The following is a 6,601-nucleotide window of genomic DNA, read 5'->3' on the forward strand; positions in this document are numbered from 1 at the left end:
AAGAGTGATATTTACTCTGCAGAGTCTTTATGCTGGTATTCATGGGTGGAGATACGGGAGGGCAATGCCCCCCCCCCCCCAGTGTCGAAAATAAAGCCGACTGATTTGCGTATAAATGAATTGACATCATCATCATGCCCCCCCCCCCAGACATTCAAGTATATCTCCGCCTATGCTGGTATTTTCACCAGCAAATTAGATTTATCTCATAAACAAATAAATCTCTTCATACATGCATGCATTTGTTGACACTTATGTCAAAAAAAAAAAAAAAAATAATAATAATAATCTCTATTATAAATTTACACATTATGATACTGTATTTCTTTACAGTGATTTGCAATTTTTCAAATAAAAACCTAATGCTCTAATATCGTAATCCTAAGCCGACATTGCAGCCTTTACAACCCATCGTAATGCATGCAATTTATACGTACAATATTTGCAGAAATCACTTCTTCTCAAAAGAATGTTGTGATGAGAGTACACGAGAACAATATTAAGTAAAAGTTATTTTAACAGAGATTACTTGACTATAAAATTTCTCTGTAAATTTTAATTAATTGTAACAAATTTTATCAAAATAATAATTTGTAATGTAAATTTTAAAAAAAATCTGAACGTATTGCTAAAATGTGTGTGTGCATCAATTCATAAATCAGTGTTATAAATGAACAGCAGATGACGTAGTAAAAACATTGTTTTTCTCTCCATGCGCATCAGCATATTTTTTTAATCACTCTCAGTTCTCAACCAAAATGCACATGATTTTCATATATGATTACTAGTTACTCAAATGAGAATTCCTGGCCGAACTGATGCTGAAAAGTCAGCATGGTGCATCCAACTACTACTACTTTACCGCACACCAACTCTGATCACGTATCGCCATACCGCAATTTCCAACCAGTGGAGTTGGGTCGGAAATGATGGCTTCATCTATCGGTGGTCGCCCCAGGCTCGATAGGTAAAGAACTTGTTTCTGACATTCTTGCCCGGATTCGAATCCGCGTACCTTGATTGTAACCTTCAAAGTGGAAGACGAGCATCTTAACACTTTGCCTTTCTGTCTATACAACTTTTTAAACCCCTGGAAGGACAGCACGTGGACCATGTTCCGGTCTGGTGGTGGTGGGGAAACGTCCCCTCGGACGGATGTCTGACCCAAGGTACGGAGATTCGTCTAATAATTATTTTTCTTGGCACACAAAAATAACTTCAATTAAAATTTTTAAAATTATAGAATTTGGTAATTTAGTATTTCAATAATAATTATTAAACGTGTCTTAATAATTAAATATTTGAATAATAGTTCCTTAACTTAAATAGATGATTCCAGACCGAACAGAATCAAATTGCTGTCCATCATGTCCAGCCATAACGATTGATGGCGAGATTACAAACGGGCCTATGAAGAAGAGAAGAGTAGACCATACATGCTCAACCGTGGTCTATATATCTCCCGTGGCCCAAATGTGACCCTAGAAGTCATTTGATGTGTCCTGCAATCTCAAAACTAATTTTGTAAAGAGGAGCCAAGCGGTATATTCCCAGATCTCTTCAATGACGTGCAGCATTTTTTAGTGGATTAAAAGATGAAAATCGCTTGGGGGCTAAGTCAGGGGTGTAAGGTGAAGGTTGAAGTTGCTAACCAAATTTTCGAAATAATAAATTATTATTCCCCCCTTTATTATATCCCCTCATTAATATACAGCTCGGGCCCCCCCCCCCCTGTGTTGGGCTAGCTGCGTGTCGATCAGCCCAAATCAATTCCTCCTCCTGCTGCACTGTTAGTTATGTTTCAATCAAAATGTGACGCCTGATTTGACACGAATTTTTGAGCGGACTTGAGAAAATTTCTCGACCCAATTGTGCACTGCTTTAAGTGATAAACACCTTTCTCCATAAACAGGAAACATTTATTTGTGAATATTTTTTGCATCATGTCCTTTTGCCCACAAAAATCGGACCACAGCACGCCAGTGCCGTCTTAACGCATGGGCCCACCCGGGCACTGCCCGGGGGCCTCAAGAGAAGAGGGGGCCTCACAAAAATGAGATGCAGTTGAAATTTTATAGGATTTACCAGGTAGGGCCTCCGAAAAACCACTTGGCCCGGGGGCCTATGATACTCTTAAGACGGCCCTGCAGCACGCTGCTCCTCTATCGTACAATCAAGCACCATATCGCCATGTTGAAACTGAATTACGCATGCGTGCGAATGCTACGAGTTGATATGAAATGAGCATCATAAAGCTGGATAATGCTATCATCTATTAACATTCTTTGAAAGTATTTACTACTATTCTATGATATATCATATCCATGCCCCCCCCCCCACAAGGGCGGGGCTGACATGGCTCCAACCGTGGAGTCCGTGAAAGATTCCAGCCTAGAGCCCTGCTCCAGGATGTGGGGCCATGATCATATCAATTTGTGACTTACTCCTAACTCAATTATCAACAAATTTTCATTCGTTCATTTTGAATAGAATCAATATTTGTTTCCATTTACGCATTTTAGGTATGGGAAATGAGATATAATATCAATACACAAGCTGGAATGAGTAATCGAATATGAGATGCAATCTGTTGCGAAATAAAAATGCACCAACTTTCTAAAACAATTGCTATTGGTTGAAAGTTCTCTCACGTCAATTCAGCTGACCCCTTCAGTTGAGATCGATAGCATCTGTCAATTCGATAGCTGGCAATTGATAGCTAGCAAACATCGATAGCTGGTCAATTGATGCTTATAAATCACATTGAAGTTGATGATGTGTGGGTACAGGAATCCCACCATGATGGTTGCACGGAGTGGAAAAGAACTTTCATTTCAAGAAAAGAATGGAATACGCTCTCTGACACAAATACAGCAAATTTAGTTACACATGCCTCTTCATTGAAAATCTGTTTAGACTCTGAAAAATCTTTTTTTTGTGTGAGTGGGGGAAGAAAAAAAAAAATCTGAACTTCCTGTGACATAACTGAGAGGTAAATCACAAAATGAGTGTTATAAATGAAAAATTCATGCAAATGAAAAAAAAGAAAAAGCACTATTTTCCATCCTTTTGGACAGATACTAAATTGAATTTAGTGAAATTTTGCGGTAAAAACGAACTGAGAAAAAAAGTTTGAAAAATAATGTGCCAAGGTATATATAACAGTCTCCTCTATATGTATAAGTACGGTAAAATTGAAACAAAAATTAAGAAAAAAATACAGTAATGGTTGAAATTAAGTACACTGTTGACTGTGTTCTTTGAAATCCCTTGTTTACAAGAGGAAAAACAACACAGTGTCTTCAACAATGGAGGGCAAAAAATTGGGATTCGAGAATGATTGATCTTATCCGAGTATCGAACACAGGCAAAAAGGAAAGAGTGTAAATTTATTTAATTACAAACTCACTAAATTGAGAGCCTTCCGAGTTTTTGCGTGGGATTTTTCGTAGACTCCACTACTTTCGTAGAGATCCACAACAGTTAGGAAGCAAAGACAAGGATTATGGTAAACAAGAAAACTTCACCGGACAAAGAAAAACCAGCCAAAAGCTCAAACCGTTACCGGGTCAATCCACACCTTTCGATCGGTTACGATAACTTGCTGCAACTAACTGCAAAGGCTGTCGAACCTGTCTGAAGGCAACGCCTTGACGAGGGCCCAGCTAGGGTTCTATCATCATGTTTTGCCGAAGATTGGGGATTTATCAGACTATTGGAGTTTGTCGGAGTCGGAAAAGAACTCAAGTCAGCTTTTTTCTTTATATATCTACTATAACCTTTTTTTAATTTAACATAATATAAGAACAATTTCATGTTTAAAGTAAAGCGACGGAAAAGCGTCCTATCAGTACCGCGTGGTCTAGCCAAAAGTGTCAACTCCTCTTGTTGCCAGATTCATCACTCTTTTTGTCTCTTCCTGGCACTACTGAATCTACTATTTGTTGTTACTAGGCCGCACTAGATATACACCACACTACTCTAACGGTACGATTTCTGATTACACATACGAGTTGCTGTACTTAGGGTTGAAACGTACGCGCCTACCCGAGCGTGTTGTTGTGGTTTGAGTCGGACTTGGTACCGTCGATGTGTGTAGAGTAGGATCTGCCGTCGTATCTGTTGCTTCGGTTGTCGATGAACAGTTTTCCTCCAATAATGTGGAAGGCAGGTTTTAGCCTGTCTACACTGATTGTGCTTTCTCTAGTTCCTCGGTCGATGGTGAAATGTTTCTCAGAACGTATGAGCACTTTGAACGGTCCAACGTATGCTTGCTGTAAAGGTTTTTTCACCCCATCGCGGCGCACGAAGACATGGGTGCACTTATCGAGCTGAGGATGGACGAAGGTCGTTGGTTTTGAGTGAGATGATGTTGGCACTGGTGTCAGCTTTTGCATATTTTCTCGCAGTCGAAGGATGAAGTCTGGTGTATCTTCCTCTGATTTAGATGTTGGATTGAGGAATTCGGCTGGTAGTCTGATTGGGGAACCGTACACCATCTCTGCAGTGGAGCACTATATATCTTTTTTGAAGGCTGCTCGCAAACCCAGGAGAACAAGCGGCAGTGTCTCGGTCCATCGATGATCGTTGTGGCATCGAAGCGACTGCTTCAATGATCGGTGGAACCGCTCCACTAGTCCATTGCTGGCAGGATGGTATGGGGTCGTGCGAATTTGTTTAACGCCCAATAATTTCGACAAGCAAGAGAAGAGGGAGTACTGGAACTGGCGTCCTTGGTCGGTAGTGATAGTGGATGGGGTCCCAAATCGAGCAATCCATTGCCCAACAAAAGTTCGAGCGACTGTTTCAGCCGAGATGTCTTCTATCGGAATCGCCTCGGGCCATCTGGTGAAACGGTCCACACAGGTGAGTAAATAAGTGAACCCGTTAGATGGAGGCAACGGACCTATCAAGTCCAGATAAATGTGGTCGAACCTGCTCGAAGGCATTGGGAATTGCTGGAGCGGGCTCCTAGTGTGCCTAGTGATTTTTGATCGCTGGCAGTCCATGCAGGCACGCGTCCATGAAACGACATCTTTGCATATGGACGGCCATACGTATTTCTCACAGAGGAGCTTTTTCGTGGCCCGAATCCCAGGGTGGGACAAGCCGTGCAATGTCTTAAATAGAAGAGTTCGGTAGTTCTCGGGAACGAATGGTCGTATTTTTTGTCCGGTACAATCACATACCAATTCCACACCAGGAGAGAGTTCTAGTTTTTGAAGTTGAAGGGAACACGTTGGATCACTCAGCAACTTTTGAAGTTCTTTGTCGCTCTGTTGTGCAGCAGCGATGGCGGTAAAGTCAATGGTCTGGACATTGATGTTCTGTATGCGTGATAATGTATCCGCGCAATCGCGGTCATGGCCGTCTAGCGATCGCCCGCTTAGTTTCCCGAGTATGCAAAAGGGGATGCACACTTTTTAGCCTTTTCGCCGAAATTAGTGTGGTAGAAACACAAGTTATTTGCATCGGGTTTGTATTGACGATTGCGGGAACGACTGCGAGGTCGCCGATACGAGAAACGTCTATGTGAGCGGGACGAATTGACAGTAGCTGAAAGTTCACTCACCTGCCTGGTCAGCTGTCAATTTGCTTTTCTAAGTGCGTCGTGGGGGATTCCACTCTAGCGGCATCTACGCGGGTTGAAAAGGTAAGATCATTGATCTTGTCGGCAACGGCGGCGAGTTGGGTTAGGTCTTCGTTTAAGGCAGCCAGAATGCTTTGCGTGTTTTTGGGAGTCGGGACAACCATAGCGACTTCAGAAGTGGCTCACCAACGGAACCCCCGGCAAGCGATCGCATCCGAGTGAGAAGTTGTGATGGACGCTGGTCACCAAGCTCGAGGCCTTGAAGGAGGGTTCGTATTTTGGAAGCCTCGCTTTCTGAATGCTGTTCTATGAGACGCTTCTTTAAGGCGTCGTACTTGCCACCTTCAGGAGGGTTGATAATGATGTCGCTTGCCGAATTGAGGATATCGGATTCCATAGCCGACACCACGTGATGAAATTTTGTAGCATCTACGGTGATTTTGGCCAAGGAGAATTGGGCCTCTATCCGCATAAACCATAATGTGGGATTTGTCTTCCAAAATGGGGGAAGCTTAATGGCAACGCGGTTGATTTGCGGCTCGGAATTGTCATCAATGACGTTTTTATGCGTTGCGAAGAATGAAATAATTCAGATGCGAACAATTAAAAATGCGGTAAATACCGGGAAAAATAACATAGGTATATACATGGGTTGAGAGGGAAATTTGCTCAGCGTGACATATCGACATGCACCGATTCTATTTTCAAGCATCGTGGTAGAAATTAAAAAATAATTTCACGGATACATTAAATATACAAAATATGCCACATTACCTGTTGTATATCTCTCGCATCTCGTGCAGATGTTCGGATGTTGATGGATCCCTCCACGAGGTTTTTTTTTTTTACTGAGTCGGCATCAGATCAGAAGGTTCATATCACGTTTGGTCACCATTTTATTGGAGTTTGTCGGAGTCGGAAAAGAACTCAAGTCAGCTTTTTTCTTTATATATCTACTATAACCTTTTTTTTAATTTAACATAATATAAGAACAATTACATGTTTAAAGTA

General features: G+C 41.7%; 1 pseudogene; it reads right to left on the reverse strand.

The window, feature by feature from the left end:
* Nucleotides 1–5,386: 5,386 nt before the first annotated feature.
* Nucleotides 5,387–6,302, reverse strand: LOC149067486 (uncharacterized; annotated as a pseudogene).
* Nucleotides 6,303–6,601: the final 299 nt, after the last annotated feature.

This window comes from Pholcus phalangioides, unplaced genomic scaffold, assembly GCF_987345545.1.
Source record: "Pholcus phalangioides strain wild (caught in Gottingen) unplaced genomic scaffold, Ppha-v1.0 ptg000030l_1, whole genome shotgun sequence".
Lineage (NCBI taxonomy): Eukaryota > Metazoa > Arthropoda > Arachnida > Araneae > Pholcidae > Pholcus > Pholcus phalangioides.